Source organism: Heterodontus francisci, unplaced genomic scaffold (genome assembly GCF_036365525.1).
Source record: "Heterodontus francisci isolate sHetFra1 unplaced genomic scaffold, sHetFra1.hap1 HAP1_SCAFFOLD_51_2, whole genome shotgun sequence".
NCBI lineage: Eukaryota > Metazoa > Chordata > Chondrichthyes > Heterodontiformes > Heterodontidae > Heterodontus > Heterodontus francisci.
In genome coordinates this window covers 4,674,759-4,692,978 of record NW_027141369.1, presented here as the reverse complement: position 1 = coordinate 4,692,978, position 18,220 = coordinate 4,674,759, and the positions used below count along the sequence as shown (strand labels likewise).

The 18,220-nt window shown below is 43.2% G+C and overlaps 1 non-coding gene across 1 annotated transcript; it reads left to right on the top strand.

Moving 5' to 3' along the window:
* Window positions 1–10,111: 10,111 nt before the first annotated feature.
* Window positions 10,112–10,185, top strand: trnat-ugu (transfer RNA threonine (anticodon UGU)). Its single transcript has one exon. It is a non-coding gene; the product is annotated as a tRNA-Thr (tRNA).
* Window positions 10,186–18,220: the final 8,035 nt, after the last annotated feature.

Sequence of the window (18,220 nt, the reverse complement as noted above, 5' to 3'; positions counted from 1 at the left end):
ATGCCTCTATGAATAAAGCCAAGTGTCCTGTTTGCTTTTAGCAACATTTTCAAACCTTCTAAGATTGGTGCACATTGTCTCATTCTTCCTCCCAAACTTTATCACTTTACACTTCTCTGTGTAAAATTTTATCTGCCATGTGAAAGCCCATTTTGACAGTTTTTTTATCTTCTCCTGAAGTGTGTTACTGTCACTGGCAGAAGACGAAATTCCCCAGCATTCTTTGATGCTATCTCCATGGAGAGAGCAATCTTACACGCTAGCTGAAATGTAGGATTTTGCGTGTTTAGTATCTTTTCTCATCCACCAATATAAGCACAAATCTGTCTCGTAATGCACGGTCTAAGAATGTGCCGAAGTTGCAATGTAGTGATAAATTCTTCAGTTCCACAATGTACTCACCAACTATTTCACTACTTTTCTGCTTTCTGGTTCCAAATTTCTAGCTTGCCGTGATCTCTAGTGGCTGAGGGTTAAAATGTTCCTCCAACTTGGTGATGATTGTTTTGAATTCACATCTTTTGCCTTGATGGGAGCAGGAAGATTTGTTAGCATGTCATACACTTCCAGGATAATTTACATTCGCAAAATTACTTTCTTGCCCTCAAGAATTGCCTTATTCTGAGTCTCGACCTCTTCACTTTCACCTTCAAGTTCCAAAATGTTATTAACTCTGAAAAACATGACCATTCTTTCAATATATGAACTGAATGGTTCTCGAGCCCTCTCATACGTTCCTAGCCTTCTGATGTATCCCTTGGGTGCAGCCATATTGTCCCAAATAAGCACTTCGAATCTGATGCACACTAAGACCCTGCGGTAAAGGCCTGCTCGTTTATGAAATTGAAACCCGACCCAGTCCGACCTGACCACATCCAACCTGAATCTGACCCGGGCCCGAGTCTTTTGATTTTTTTCCCGCATACGACCCGACCCGACCCGACTACCATAATAAAGTTAATTATATCAAACATACCTTGTCCAAATGTTGTGATCCTCCATTCCGAAAGCTGGCTATTCCTGCGGAATCATGCAGAAGTTCCCTCCCTGAGCAAGGCAGCACTGTGTCCGCCTCCAGCCCGACCCGTCACGAACCCGAATGCCGTACACGGAAGAGAGACCCGACCCGAACCTGGCACATGTCATCCGGTCTGGTCGGAGTCGGGTTGGGTAGCCATGCTTTACCCTAGGGCATCTCATTCAACTGAGGAGACAGTCTGTAGCACAGGCTTCACACAATCCACCCAAACTCTCCACCATCTGAGCAGGTAGGTCACCAGGAGCTGACTGATCCTGTTCACTGCAGTCCCTGCTGCTGTTTGCTGCCTATATTTACAGACTTTTATCTCATCCTCATCACCATTTTCTCCAATATATTCAGGGGGCATCAGCAGAGAAAATGGAGACCAAATGCGACAAGTGCAAGGAAATGTTTATTTACAATATTGCATCATAAACATAATATACAAAAACATTACATGTGTGAAACACGTCCCGATCAAGATGTGTCTGAATAAATGGATCCCCTCACAATAAACACTGTCACCTTTCAATGTTTAGCGGACGAGTGTGAGGGCCAGATGTGTGTGATTCCCACAGTAATGTGTTTGTTCAAAGTTCAGGAAAAGATGGAGATTTGAATAATTTACAGGGAAATCTTTGAAGCATATCTCCATGTCTCTCACTCACAAAGATCTGCAAACTTGTGGATTCAGAAAGAACCCAGAGACAGATAGTCCTGCAATAACCTGTAACTCCAGGAAAGGATGTGTTCGAGATTTTGCCCTGTAGCTTAGTTGGTTAAAGCCTCTGTCTAATAAACAGCAGAACCTCACTTCAAACCCCAACAAAGCCTCACTGCAGTGAAGAAACGGAAAGTTATGATTTAAAGATTACTCTGTCAATCATTCACATCTCTGTCTTCCCCTGAACTTCGAGTTCAAATTTGTTTGTGAAGTTGAGTGACACGTTCAGACAGCACAGTCTTTGTCTTTGTGAAAGAAGTGATTTTGGGAATGGCTGTTTGAAACTGTCCCTCGTTGCACAGAAATTCAGTGCAAATACTCAAATCACCCACAATTTCCACGAGAGAAATTTGTTCACAATTGCATTTGACGTGAAACCGCCTCAACATTAATCTCACTGAAGCAGAGTGTGACCGTGTTGTATGTTTCAGAGTGTTGGTGCCATTAAGTGTCGCTTTTAACCGAGACTGGAACACAATGCAAGGTTGATCCAAGGTTGGAATATATTATCATTCAGGAGCAAGAAAAATCAAAAGGAACCGAATAAGAAAACCCAGTCTCCAGATTTGAGAATCTGTAGATCCGCTTTGGGAAAGTGAATCAGAGCAGAATGAAGGATGAACTGTCCAGAAGAGATGAAGACACAGCTCAGTCAACACGTTCCCCTGGTTTATGATGCTGGAACATTCCTCACACAGAAATGATTCAACCCAATGACAAACATTCTTGCAGCTGATAATTTATGCTAACGATTGAAGGACTTTCTCATGTGGTTACCTAGTGGTAAGAAGATATTAAACTTCGTTTCAATCAATCCAGCTGCGATGAAATTTGAATTTTTCTGCCTTTTATAAACATTATTTGAAGGGTCTCAGCGACAATGCTCAGTGTTGATGAGAGTGGGGTCTGGGTGAGCATCTGCTGAGCGTGACAGGATCAGGACTGGATGCAGGAAGTTCTCTGACAGTCTCTCTCTCTCTCTGATGGGTTTGAGTTGGTTCACAACTGGCAGCTGTTGGTGTTTCGATAAATGAAGGAAGTTCCCTCTCACCATTTTTTTTGATTCACAGAGCAGGATCAGGATGTAAAGGGTTAATGCTGAACACAGTGGGATCAACCTCTCCCACTGTCAGGGTGATGATGTAACAGTCACATGGGATGAGGTTTGGGAGAAGAGAGAGCAGCACCAAGGATGCTAGCTTAGCAGGCTTGATGAGTGTGTATGGAGTATTGTGTAAATTAGAAAAGAGTTCTTAGTTCTTTCAGCAGGAAATGTGTCCAGAAAATATCAAGAAACTCACAATTTTATTATTCAGGAGTCGGAACACAGATATTAACTCCAAGTTACAGTTCTGGGTTCATTTAACAAAAAAAATAGAGAATAATATTGCTGACTGATTGTAATTCCCCCAGTGAGGAGACAGTTAAACAGTTGGGACATCCTTCGATCCAAGGTTTTGGCAGCATTTGCAACTTTTGCAACTTTTTTTAATCCAGCATTTATGGACGAGTGAAAAAACTGAACAGTTCCATTCTTCCTTCTTCCCTTCTTTCCATCAGTTTCTCTTTTCTGTCCCAGATCAATATAATGATGAGAATCCCAATTTAATCTGCTGTTTCTGGTGTTTTATCCATTCCAATCAAAATTCAACATTCCAATCAAATCTATTTGTTATTCCACAGTATCTCTCCATGTGTTTTATTCTGTTGTATTCTCTCATAGTCTGTTTGATGATCAATGTTACATCTCACTCTCTGTTCTGGTGAAGATCAGAAGCAGTGATATCTGTTTACACCGCCTGACAAGTCGGCTGAGGCTGTGCCTCGCTGATCACGTGGAGTTGAAGCAATTCTTCCAGTCAGTTAGTTCAGTTGTCATTTCATGAGAAATTCGAAGTCATCATGACTTCGTCAGTGACCTAATGGTTCAGGTGTCTGAGTGATGTTAATCATGCTGTGATCAAATGATTGTATGTTAAAGTCTTTCCGTGGTGGGTTTTCACACTGAGTAGAAACGTGTTGGACATGGTCTGGAAATGTTTCACACCGCTCCATTCCCAACAGGCCATGACCTGATGTGATGGAAATTTCATTTACTTACAGAAGCTACATTTCCATCATTGCACATCTGGCTGCACAGTCAGGATCTGTGTGAAGGTGACGGTTGTGCTTCTGTTACTTGCCAGGTGACGAGGTGGCTGAGAGGCTAAGGCGATGGGCTACTAATCCGTTGTGTTGTGCACGCGTGGGTTTGAATCCCATCCTTGTTGTTAGTTTATCAACTGCCTGTTGCATTCTTGTTTCCAGCTTCAATGTAATGTTGGCCTGGAAACCTGTTCTTGTCAGTATCTTGACGGTGGTTCCAGAAGTGTTTATACTTTATTAAAATTGAGACAGACAATTGGAATTCATCAGCCAAATTGGACTGGAATGAAGATCAAATAGGGATCACGAAACGGAGCAGGATTTCCCCTCCCCTCCTTCCTTCCTTCCATCTTTACTTTCTCTGGATTTACACCAAGTGAACGACTAACGGGAAAAGCAAATGGCGAGGGAGCAGAAGCAGAACATTATCCTTTGGCAAGAAATTTATTTTCAAATCTTCTTGATAGATTAAGTGAGTGAGCAATGTTTTGGCAGATGGAGTTTAAAATGAGGGGTCATCTAGGACCTACGAAAGATAGATCAGAGTGTTTTTTGTTAAGTGGTGAGATGATAGAAACTGCGGAGGCGCAGAGACCCGAATACTGAATCACTAAAAGCTAGTGGACTGGTAGAAAAATAATGTGAAAAGTGAACGGAATATGAAGATTGGAACTCATGTTGTAGTTATATAAAGCTCTGTGCTCCTGAAGTAAATGTCCAAGCCCAGATTGTGGGGAATCTGTGGAGAGTGATTTGTTTTTTATTCATTAATGGGCGCGAGTATCGCTGATAAGGCTGGCATTTATTACCCATCCCTAATTGCCCTTGAGAATGTGGTGGTCAGCTGCCTTCTTGAACTGCTGCAGTTCATATGGTGCAGGAACACCCACAGTGCTATTGGGGAGGGAGTTCCAGGATTGTGACCCAACAACAGTGAAGAAATGGCGATATAGTTCCATGTCAGGATGGTGAGTGACTTAGAGGGGAACCTGCAGGTAGTGAGTTCCCATGCATCTGCTGCCCTTGTTCTTCGAGGTGGTAGTGGTCATGGGTTTGGAAGGTGCTGTTGAAGGATACTTGGTGAGATACTGCAGTGCATATGGAGATGGTACACACTGCAGCCACTGTGTACTGGTGGTGGAGGAACTGAATGTTTAAGGTGGTGGGTTAGGTGCCGATCAAGTGGGCTGCTTTCTCCTGGATGGTGTTGAGCTTCTTGAGTGTTGTTGAGTGGGATGTATTCCATCCCACTCCTGACTTGTGCCTTGTACATGGTGGACAGGATTTGAGGTGTCAGGAGGCGAGATACTTGCTGCAGAATTCCTAATCTCTGACCTGCACCTAGAGCTGCAGCATAGATGTGACTGGTCCAGTTTAGTTTCTGGTCAGTGGTAACCCTCAAGATGTTGATGGTGGGGGATTCAGCGATGATTATGCTGCTGAATATCAAAAGGTAGATGGTTTGATTCTCTCTCAATGGAGATGTCCACTGCTTAGCACTTGTGTGGCCAGAAGGTTGCTTGTCACTTATCAGCTCAAGCCTGAAGTTTGTACAGGTCTCGCTGCTTGTGGGCACAGACTGCTTCAGTATCTGAGGAGTTGTGAGTCATCAGCGAACATTTCCACTTCTGACTTATGTTGAAGGGAAAGTGATCAATGAAACAGCTGAGGATGTTTGGGCCGAGGACACTACCCTGAGAAACTCCTGAGGCAATGTCCTGGGCTGAGATGATTAGCCTCCACTAACCACAACCATCTTGCTTTGTGTGAGATATGACTCCACCACGTGGAGAGTTTTCCCCTTGATTCTCATTGACTTCAATTTTGCTCGGGATCCTTGATGCCACACTCACTCAAGGGCAATCACTCTCACCTCTCCTCTAGAACTCCACTCTTTTGTGTCTGTTTGAACCAAGCTGCAATAAAAAATAAGAACAGAAGAAATATTAGCAGGAGCAGGCCATTTGGCCCCTCGAGCCTGCTCCACCATTCAATAGGATCATGGCTGACCTGATCATGTCCTCAACCCCACTTTCTTGCCAGCCCCCCATAACCCTTGACTTCCTTGCAGATAAAATTCTGTCAAACTCAGTCTTGAAGACATTCAATGACCCAGCCTCCACTCCTCTCTGTGGTAGAGAATTCCAAAGATTAATGACTCTCTGAGAGAAGAAATTCCTCCTCATTTCCTTCTTAAATGGAAGACCATTATTCTGAAACTGTGTCCCCTAGTTCTAAATTCCACCATGAGGGGAAACATCCTCTCAGCATCCACCCTGTCAAGCCCCCTCAAAATCTTATATGTCTCAATACGATCACCTTTCATTTTTCTTAACTCCAATGAGTATCGGTCCAACCTGATCAACTCTCCATATAAGACAACCACTTCATCACAGGAATCAATCCAGTGAACCTTCTCTGAACTGCCTCCAATGCAAGTATATCCCTCCTTAAATAAGGAGACCAAAACTGTACACAGTACTCGAGGTGTGGTTTCACCAACACCCTGTACATTTGCAGCAAGACTTCTCTTCTTTTATACTCCATCCCCCTTGAAATAAAGGGCAACATTCCATTTGCCTTCCTAATTATTTGCTCTACCTGCATGGTAACTTTTTGTGATTCATGTACGAGGACACCCAGATCCTTCTACACCGCAGCATTCTGTAATCTCTCACAATTTAAATAATATTTTGCTTTCCCATTCTTCTTACCAAAGTGGATAACCTCACGTTTTCCCACATTATACTCCACCTGCCAAGTATTTGCCTGGGGTCGAGGAACCCTGGCAGAACCTAAACTGAGCATCGATGAGCAGATTATTGCTAAGTGTCTGGTGCTTGATAGCACTGTTGATGACATCTTCCATCACTTTGCTGATGATTGATAGGAGACTGATGGGGTGGTAATTGGTCAGATTGGATTTGTCCTGCTTTTTTTTATGGAGTGGGCACATTTGGGCAATTTTCCACATTGTCGGGTAGATGCCTGTGTTGTAGCTCTACTGGAACAGTGTGGCTGAGAGCACAGCTAGTTCTGGAGCACAAGTCTTCAGTACTAGAGCCGGGATGTTGTTCGGGCCTATTGTCGTTGCTGTATCGAGTGACTTCAGTTGTTTCTTGCTATCATGTGGAGTGAATCGAATTGGCTGAAGACTGGAAACTGTGATGCTGGGGACCTCAGGAGGCCGAGATGAATCATCCACTGAGCAATTTCTGATGTAAGATGGTTGTAAATGATTTAGCTTTGGCTCCACCATTATTGAGGATGGGGATTTTTTGGAGCCTCCTCATCTGGTTAGTTATTTAATTGTCCACCATCATTCATGACTGGATGTGGCAGGACTAAGGACCTGTGATCTGATCATGAGGGAGATATCCATGCATGGAGTGGTGGGATCTATGGAAAGTGACCCTGAAGAGGGTGTCCGAGCCTGGAGTGGCGGGATCTGTGGAGACTGATCCTGACGAGTGTGTGCAAACCTGGAATGGAAGCTTTCTGTGGAGGTAGAGGAGTAGGCCATTCAGACCCAGTATTTTATAAAGGTTTATCATAACTTATTTGCTTTTACTATATGTCTCTATTAATAAAGCCAAGTGTCCTGTTTGCTCTTAGAAGCCTTTTCAAACCTTCTAAGATTAGTGTACATTGTCTCTCTGTTCTGGCACCCACTTTAGAATTGTAACATTTCATTTATATGGCCTCTCCTTATTCTTCCTCCCAAATTGTATCTCTTCACAATTCTCTGTGTAAATTTTAACTGCCATGTGAAAGCCCATTTTACCAGTTTTATTAAGCTCCCCTGAAGTGTGTTACAATCACTGGCACAGGATGAAATTCTCGAGCATTCTTTGATGCAATCTCCATGGAAAGAGCAATCTTACATGCGAGCTCGAATGTGAGATTTTGTGTGTTTAGTATCTTTTCTCATCCACCAATATAAGCACAAATCTGTCTCATAATGCACGGTCTAAGAATATGCCAAAGTTGCAATGTAGTGATAAATTCTTCATGCCACAATGTACTCACCAACTGTTTCACTACTTTTCTGATTTCTGCTTCCAAATTTCTAGCTTGCCGTGATCTCAAGTGGCTTTGGGTTGAAATGTTCCTCCAACTTGGTGATGATTGTTTTGAATGGCACATCTTTTGCCTTGATGGGAGCAGGAAGCTTTGTTAGCTGGTCATACACTTCCAGGCTAATTTCCATTGGCAAAATTGCTTTCTTGCCCTCAAGAATTGCCTCATTCTGAGTCTTGACCTCTGCACTTTCACCTTCAAATTCCAAAATGTTATTAGCTCTGAAAAACATGTCCATTCTTTCAATATATGAACTGAATGGTTCTCAAGCCCTCTCATAAGTTCCTCACCTTCCGATGTATCCCATATGTGTGCAGCCATATTGTCCCAAATAAGCAATTTGAATCAGATGCACAGGAATACCCTGCGGTATCTCATTCAACTGAAGAGACATTCTGTGGCCCAGGCTTCACACAATCCACCTAAAATCTCCACCATCCGAGCAGGTAGGTCACCAGGAGCTGCCTGATCTTGTTCACTGCAGTCCCTGCTGCTGCTTGCTGCCTATATTTACAGACTTTTATCTCATCCTCATCACCATTTTCTCCAATATATTCAGGGGGCATCATCAGAGAAAATATACACCAAGCGTGGCAAGTGCAAGGAATTGTTTACTTACGTCATTATGTCATGCACATAATATACAAATACATTACATGTGTGAATCATTTCTTGAGCACTTTTATACCAGATGTGTCTGAATAAATGGAACCCCGTCACAATAAACACTGTCACCTTTCAATGTTTAACGGAGAGGTTTGACGGCCTGATGTGTGTGATTCCCACATTCATGTGTTTCTACAAAGTTCGGAGAAAGACGGAGATATGAATAATTTGCAGGGAAATCTTTAAGCATATCTCCATGTTTCTCACTGACAAAGTTCTGCAAACACATGGATTCAGAAAGAACCTGAGTGCAAAATCAACAAAAATAAACACAGCCAGAGAGACTTGCAATAACCTGTAGCTCAGGGAAAGTACATGATGTTATGGAAGTGATTTAGAATTTTTTTTTGTGAAATTCTTTTTGAGGAATTCATCGTCAAACTTAATAAATGTCAGACCAGTTCTTTTTCAAGAGGGTACTGAAAATATTAATTTGGCAACTATGTTTACTGGTTGTCACATGACTCAAGTTAAATGTCGAACAGAAACCCTGGTAACAGGGGGAAATGTGGACAGAGAAGTCAGTTGCGCCTCTTGATTGGACAAACCCGGCAGCAGCAGCACTCACCGAAGAGGGCAGAAAAATCACAAGCTTTTATTTGTCGCAGTCATTGTGTTTTACCTTCTGTAGTGAGCAGCTGATAAAGTTAGCCTGAAGAAGTGTCAAGGAAGGAGAGAAGATCACAACCCACGTTGTTTTGCAGCAAATCTTTAAAAGACCCTGAGAACTTCACTGTGTCAATTCATCTCTTCTCCTGTCTTTGAAGAAAGCCTGCTAAAATTAATTCTCAACACTGCCTCTAAAAAACTGTTCTAAAAGACCCTGGTGACCTGTCTACGCATACTCAGAAGTTAGACTGTTTGCCAGTTTTGGAACAACATATCTCATCTGCTGTTTTCTTCAGGAATGAACAAGTAATCAGCCCAAGTGTTGTTTTTGTCTTTAACAGAACTCAGAATTGAAACAATAATTCTTTTTTTTTTCAGTTAACCGGTGTATGTGTGTGTGCGTGTGTGGGGCTGTGGTAAGAAAGGGGCTTTAAATGTTGGTTAAGGTAAAAAGGGAACTTTTAAAATTTCTACCTGTGTATTTATGTTTTATTTCATGACTAGTTAAAACTTGTTCTGTAATAAACTGATAATTTTGCTGTTCATTAAAGAAACCTGGTCAGTGTCTTCTATTCTGGGAAGAATAGAGTATGTGATTGACTGTTTCAGGAAGTGGGAAAAGTTAAAATATATGTTGTGACCTGTGGAGAAGTGGGATGAGAATATATAGAAGGGTCTGAAGAAGGGTCATTGACCTGAAACGTTAACTCTGCTTCTCTCTCCACAGATGCTGCCAGACCTGATGAGTATTTCCAGCGTTTCTTGTTTTTATTTGAGATTTCCAGCATCTGCTGTATTTTCCTTTGATATTGATATTATATGAGAATAAATAGTGCACTCCTCTGATTTTAATTATAACAACATCTGGCTCTGTAGCTTAGTTGGTTAAAGCACCTGTCTTGTAAACAGGAGATCCTGGGTTCAATTCCCAGCAGAGCCTTGGTTCTCATTTGTGATGTATAAGTTACCTTGTCAACCACTTCCATCTGTGTCTTCTGAACTTTCAGTGAGAATTCAAATTATGTGATGAATTTTCGTCACAAGAAAAAACAGCCTTTGTGAAGAATGTGAGTTAGGAATGGCTGTTCCTCCTTGGACAGAAATTCAGTGCTGATATTTCAAAGGCAACTTCTTAGATACAAATTTGTTCACAGTTGCATTCAACCTGGAAAACAGCTCGACATTAATGTCACTGAAGGAAAGTGTGACTGCGTTGTATGTTTCAGAGTGTTTGTGTTGTTATGTGTTGCTTGTGACTGAGACTGGGACATGACGCAAGTGGGAGGGTTTATCTGAGGTTTGGAATATTTGTCAGTCAGGAACAAGAAAAATCAAAGGAACCAAATAAGAAAACCTATGTCTCATGTGGTTATCGAGAAACAGTGAGGAGATATGAAACGTTGTTCTTTTCAATACAGCAGTGTGAACATTGACCTTTCCTGCCTTTTATAAACAGTATTTGAAGTGTCTCGGTAACAATGTTCAGTGTTGATGAGAGTGGGGTCTGGGTGAGCAGCTGCTGAGTGTGACAGGGTCAGGACTGGATGCAGGAAGTACTCTGACAGTCTCTCTCTCTCTCTCTCGCTGATGGGTTTGAGTTGATTTTCAACTGTCAGCTGTTGGTGTTTCGATAAATCAAGTTCCCTCCACCCATTTTTTGGACAGACAGTGTAGAATAAGGATGTAAAGGGTTAATGCTGAAGACATTGGGATCAATCACTCCCACTGTCAAAGTGATGATGTAACAGTCACATGAGATGAGGTTTGGGAGGAGAGAGCAGCACCAAGGATGCTAGCTCAGGAGGCTTGATGAGTGTGTATATAGTATTGTGTAAATTAGAAAAGAGTTCTTAGTTCTTTCAGCAGGAAATGTGTCCCGAAAATATCGAGAAACTCACAATTTTATTATTCAGGAGTCGGAACACAAATATTAATTCCAAGTGACCGTTCTGGGTTCATTTAACAAAAAAAGGTAGAGAATAATATTACTCACTGATTGAAATCCCCCAGTGAGGAGACAGTTAAACAGGTGATCTGTTGGGGCATCCTTCGATCCAAGGTTTCTGCAGCATTTAATCTCCCTTTTTGGTGAAATTCTCTGTTATATGCAACTTTTTTTTCATCCAGCTTTGAGGGGCAAGTGAAAAAACTGAAAAAAGTGAGCAGTTCCATCGTTTCTTTTCTTCCTTCTTCCCTTCTTTCCATCAGTTTCGCTTTTCTGTCTCAGATCAATATAGTGATGAGAATCCCAATTTAATCTGTTGTTTCTGGTGTTTTATCCATTCCAATCAGAATTCAACATTCCAATCAAATCTATTTGTTATTCCACAGTGTCTCTCCATGTGTTTTATTCTGTTGTATTCTCTCACAGTCTGTTTGATTTTCAATGTTACATCTCACTCTCTGTTCTGGTGAAGATCAGAAGCAGTGATATCTGTTTACACCATCCACCAAGTCGGTCTGAAGATTTGCCTCGCCGATCATGTGGAGTTAGGAACATAGGAACATAGGAGCAGGAGTCGGCCATTCAGCCCATCGAGCCTGCCCCACCATTCAATATGATCATGGCTGATCATCCACTTCAATGCCCTTTTCCCCACACTTTCCTCATATTCCCTTATGTCATTTGTATTTACAAATCTGTCAATCTCTGCTTTAAACATACTCAACGACTGAGCTTCCACAGCCATCTGGGGTACAGAATTCCAAAGATTCACAACCCTCCGAGTAAAGAAATTTCTCCTCATCTCTGTCCTAAGGAGCTTCCCCCTTATTTTGAAATTGAGCCCCTGGTTCTCGACTCCCCATCCAGATGAAACATCTTAGCTGCATCTACCCTGACTGTCCTTTAAGTATTTTGTAGGTTTCAATGAGATCACCTCTCATTCTTCGACACTCTAGAGAATACAGCCCCAGTTTCCCCAATCTCTCTTCATAGAACAGTCCCACCATCCCAGGAACAAGTCTGATGAACCTTCATTGAACTCCCTCCATGGCAATAATATCCTTCCTCAGGTAAGGAGACCAAAACTGCACACAGTACTCCAAGTGCTGTCGAACCAAGGTTCTATACAATTGAAGCAAGAATTCACTACTCCTGTACTCAAATCCTCTTGTGATAAAGGCTAACATACTATTAGCCTTCCTAATTGCTTGCTGCACCTGCATGTTAGCTGTCAGTGACTTATTGACATGGACACCCAGGTCACCCTTATATTCTATACCTCAGCTAATAAAGGAAAGGATTCCATATACCTGTTGAACCACCTTATTGACCAGTCCTGCTACCTTCAGGGATCTGTGGACATTCACTCCAACGTCCCTCACTTCCTCTGCACCGTTCAGTGTTCTCCCATTAATTGTGTATTCCTTTGCCTTTTTTGACCTCCCAAATGCATCACCTCACCCTTGTCCAATTTGAATTCCATTTACCACTTCTCTGCCCACCTGACCAGTCAATTGATATCTTCCTGCAGTGTACAGCAATCCTCCTCCCTATCAACAACACGGACAATTTTTGTGTCATCTGCAAACATCTTGATTGTGCCCTCTACATTTATGTCCATATCATTAATATATACCACAAAAAGCAGGGGACCTAGTTCTGAGCCCTGTGGAACACCACTGGAAACAGTCCTCCAGTTGCAAAAACACCTGTAACCAATTCCTTTTTGTTTCCTGCCACTGAACCAATTTTGTGTCCAGCTTGCTACATTCCCCTGGATCCCATGTGCTTTTATTTTTTTTAACCAGTTTGCCATGTGGGACCTTGTCAAAAGTCTTGCTAAAATCCATGTGGATCAGATCAACTGCACTATCCTCATCAATCCTCCTTGTTACTTCTTCAAAAACATTCAATCAAGATAGTCAGACAGGAGCTTCCCTTAACAAATCCATGCTGACGGTACTTGATTATACTGTGCCTTTCTAAGTGACAGTTTATCCTGTCTCTAAGAATTAATTCCAATAATTCGCCCACTATTGAGGTTAGGCTGACTGGCCTTTAATTATTTGGTCGATCATTCGCTTCCTTTTTCAACAATGGTGCAATGTTAGCAATAAAAACAAAAAGTGCTGGACATCCACAGCAGGTCTGGCAGCATCTGTGGAGAGAGAAACAAAGTTAACATTTCAGGTCAGTGACCTTTCATCAGAACAGAAACGTTAACTTTGCTTCTCTCTCCACAGTTGCTGCCAGATCTGCTGTGTATTTCCAATGCAACTAGTTTTTATTTCAGATTTGCAGCATCTGCAGAATTTTGCTTTTATTGCAGTGTTACGAGACCTCCAATCCTCTGATATCACACCCGTATCCAGTGAGGGATTGGAAACTGATGGTCAGACCTTCCACTATTTCCTCCCTGACTTCTTTTAACAGCCTGGGGAACATTTCATCCGGCCCTGATGATTTATCCACTTTCAAGGATGCTAATCCCATTTATACTTCTTCTCTCCCTCAGTTTATCATGTCCAAAACTTCACACTCCTTCTCCTTAATTACAATATCTGCATCACCCCCCTCATTTGTGAAGACAGTAAAATATTCATTAATAAACATACCAACATCTTCCACACTGACACATAGGTTACATTTTTAGGTCTTTGATGGGCCCTACTCTTTCCTCAGTTGCCTCTGACTGCAATGTATTGATGAAACATCTTTGGATTTGTTTTGATTTTGCTTGTCAATATTCTTTCGTGATCTCTGTTTGTTCTTCATCGCTACTCCCAAATACCTCTAGTCATGTCAAAACACAACTTATCAGAAGGGGAATTTGAACCCACCCCTGCAGAGAGAATTGTGATCTGAATGAACCGTCTCAGACTGCTCGACCATCCTGACTACCCCATGTGTATGTTTAATGCTGACGAAATTATCCATTCATTGTGAAAGTATTTGTGAGATTGTGGAAATGTCTGGAAGAGGAAAGACCAACGGAAAAGCTCGGTCCAAGGCCAAGTCTCGCTCCTCCCGGGCTGGACTGCAGTTCCCGGTGGGCCGTGTTCACAGGCTCCTGAGAAAGGGTAACTATGCTGAGCGTGTGGGTGCCAGAGCCCAGGTCTATCTGGCTGCTGTGCTCGAGTATCTGACCGCTGAAATCCTCGAGCTGGGCGGTAACGCGGCCCGGGACAACAAGAAGACCTGCATCATCCCCAGACACCTAAAGCTGGCCGTCCTCAATGATGAGGAGCTCAACAAGCTGCTGGGAGGGGTGACCATCGTTCAGGGTAGAGTGCTGCCTAATATCCAGGCCGTGTTGCTGCCCAAGAAAACCAGTGCTCCGGGCACCAAAACCAAGTCAATCTGCCAGGATTTTTTCAAATACTCAAAGGCTCTTTTCAGAGCCACCCACAGTATCTGAAAGGGCTGATTACTGTCTGAAGTCTGCTGTACCCGCACCTCTGTCTATCCCTCTTCATCTGGAACAACCAACGCTATCTTCCATTCCTTTCACCATTATGTGTTTAACTAGCTTCTCCTTATAGTCAGTCCAATATCAATGTACTAATGAAATGATCTGTGTCAGTGCTGGCAATTTCCATAGAATCATAGAAAAATTAGGGCACAGAAGGAGCCCATTCAGCCCATCGCGTTTGCTCTGGCCGAAAAAACTAGCCACCCAATCTATTCCCACCTTCCAGCACCTGATCCGCAGACTTGCAAGTTACAGCACTTCAGGTGCATGTCCAGGTATTTTTAAATGAGTTGAGGGTTTCTGCCTCCACCACCATTCCTGGCAGCGAATTCCAGACACCCACCACCCTCTGGGTAAAAACGTTTCCCCTCATGTCCCCTCTAATCCTTCTACCAATCACCTTATGTCTGTGCCCCCTGGTAACTGACCTCCCCACCAGGGGAAACAGGTCCTTACTGTCCACTCTGTCTAGGCGCCTCATAATTTTGTACACCTCATTCAAGTCACCCCTCAGACTCCTCTGTTCTAAGGAAAACAACCCGAGTTGCTCCAATATTTGCTCATAGCTGCAACTTTCAAGCCCTGGCAACGTTCTTGTCAATCCCCTCTGTACTCTCTCCAGAGCAATTATGTCCTTTCTGTAATGTGGTGACCAGAACTGTACGCAATACTCCAGCTGTGGCCGAACCGCCGTTTTATACAGTTCTAGCATTACATCCCTGCTTTTCTATTCTATACCTTGGCCAAAAAAGGAAAGCATTCCATATGCCTTCTTCACCACTCTAGCTACCTGTCCTGCCACTTTCAGGGACCTGTGGACATGCACTCCAAAGTCTCTCACTTCTTCTACCCCTCTCAATATCTTCCCGTTTATTGTGTATTCCCTTGCTTTGTTTGCCCTCCCCAAATGCATTACCTCACACTTCCCCAGGTTGAATTCCATTTGCCACTTTTCCGCCCACTCAACCAATCCATTCATATCATTCTGATGTCTACAGCTATCCTCCTCACTATCAATTACACGGCCAATTTTTGTGTCATCAGCAAATTTCCCAATCATGCCTCCCACATTTAATTCCAAATCATTAATATATACCACAAACAGCAAGGGACCCAACACTGAGCCCTGTGGAATGCCACTGAAAACTGCTTTCCATTCGCAAAAACATCCGTCGATAACTATCCTTTGTTTCACTGAGTCAATTTTGGATCCAACCTGCCACATTCCCCTGTATTCCATGGGCTTTCATTTTACTGACCAGTCTGCCATGTGGGACCTTACTAAAATCCATGTAGACCACATCCACGACACTATCCTCATCAATGTTTCTTGTTACTTCCTCAAAAACTCAATCAAGTTAGTGAGATATGACCTTCCCTTAACAAATCCATGCTGACTATCCCTGATTAATCCTTGCCTTTCTAAGTGGCAGTTTATCCTGTCCCTCAGAATTGATTCTAATAATTTACCCACCACCAAGGTCAGACTGACCGGCCTATAATTATTTGGCCTATCCCTCACATCCTTTTTAAATAATAGTACAACGTTCGCAGACCTCCAATCCTCCGGCACCTCCCCCATATCCAGTGAGGATTTGAAGATGATCCTCAGCGCATCCACTATTTCCTCCCTGGCTTCCTTTAACAACCTCAGATGCAAACCATCTGGCCCTGGTGATTTATTCATTTTGAAGGATGTCAGACTCTCTAGTACTTCCACTCTCATTATGCTTATCGTATCTAATATTTCACACTCCTCTTCTTTGTCTGCATCATCCCTCTCCTTTGTGAAGGCAGAGACAAAAACTCATTAAGAACCCCACACACATCTCCTGCATCCACTCATACGTTCCCTTGTACATCTCTGATAGGCCGTACCCTTTCCTTAGTTATCCTCTTGCTCTTAATGTACTGATAGAACATCTTTGGGGTTTCCTTCAAGTAGTTGTATCCAGTCCACATCCACCAAGTCACCTCTCAGTTTTGTAAAATTTGCCTTCCCCCAATTTAGAACTTTTACTTCTGTTGTATATTTGTCCTTTCACATGATTATGCCAAAACTAATTGCAGTATGGTCACGAGGGGTGGTGGTGGCGTAGTGGTCTTGTCAGTGGACTTGTCAGTGGATTAGTAACCCAGACACCTAGGGTATTGCTCAGGGGACGTGGGTTCAAATCCCACCATTGAAATTTAAATCCAAATAATAAATCTGCAATTAAAAAGCAAGTCTAATGATGGCCATGAAACCATTGTTGATGGTTGTAAAAACCCATCTGGTTTACTCATGCCCTTTAGTGAAGGAAATCTGCTGTTCTTGTCTGGCCTGCATGCGACTGCAGACCCACAGCAATGTGGTTGACTCTTACATGCCCTCTGAAATGGCCGAGCGAGCCACTCAATTGAAACTAAACACTACGAAGTCAATAAAAAGGAATGAAACCAGACGGACCACCCGGCGTCGACCTGGGCACCAGAAATGACAATGGCAAACCCAGCGCTGTCGACCCTGCAAAGTCCTCCTTAGTAACATCTGGTGGCTTGTGTTAAGTTGGGAGAGCAACAGCCTGACGCAGTCATACTCACAGAATCATACCTTACAGGCAATGTCGCAGACACTGCCATCACCATCCCTGGGTATGTACTGTCCCACGGGCAGGACAGACTCACCAGAGGTGTCGGTACAGTAGAGAGGGAATTGCCCTGGAAGTCCTCAACATCGACTCTGGACCCCATGAGGTCTCATGGCATCAGATCAAACAATGGACAAGGAAACCTCCTGCTGATTACCACCTACTGCCCTCCCTCAGCTGATGAGTCAGTACTCCTCCATGTTGAACAGCACTTGGAGGAAGCACTGAGGGTGGCAAGAGCACAGAATGTACTCTGGGTGGGGGACTTCAATGTCCATCACCAAGAGTGGCTCGGAAGCATCTCTACTGGCCGAATCCAAAAGGACATATCTGCTAGTGCTGCTTGATGGCAATATTGATGACACCTTCCATCACTTTAGGCCCCATCAGTCTACTCTCAATCATCAGTAAAATGATGGAAGGTGCCATCAAGCGGCACTCGCTTAGCCATAACCTGCCTCAGTGACACTCAGTTTGGGTTCTGCCAGGGCCACTCAGCTCCTGACCTCATGACAGCCTTGGTTCAAACATGGACAAAAGAGGTGAGGTGTGAGTGATTGCCTTTGACATCAAGGCAGTATTTGACCGAGTATGGCATCAAGGAGCCCGAGCAAATCTGAGGTCAATGGGAAAACCCTCCACTGGCTGGAGTCATACCTAGCGCAAAGGAAGATGGTTGTGGTTGTTGGAGGTCAATCATCTGAGCTCCAGGACATCACTGCAGGCGCTCCTCAGGGTAATGTCCTCAGCCCAACCATCTTCAGCTGCTTCATCAATGACCTTCCTTCAATCAGAAGGTCAGAAGTGGGGATGTTCGCTGATGATTGCACAATGTTCAGCACCATTCATGACTCCTCAGATACTGAAGCAGTCCGTGTAGAAATACAGCAAGACATGGACAATATCCAGGCTTGGGCTGATAAGTGGC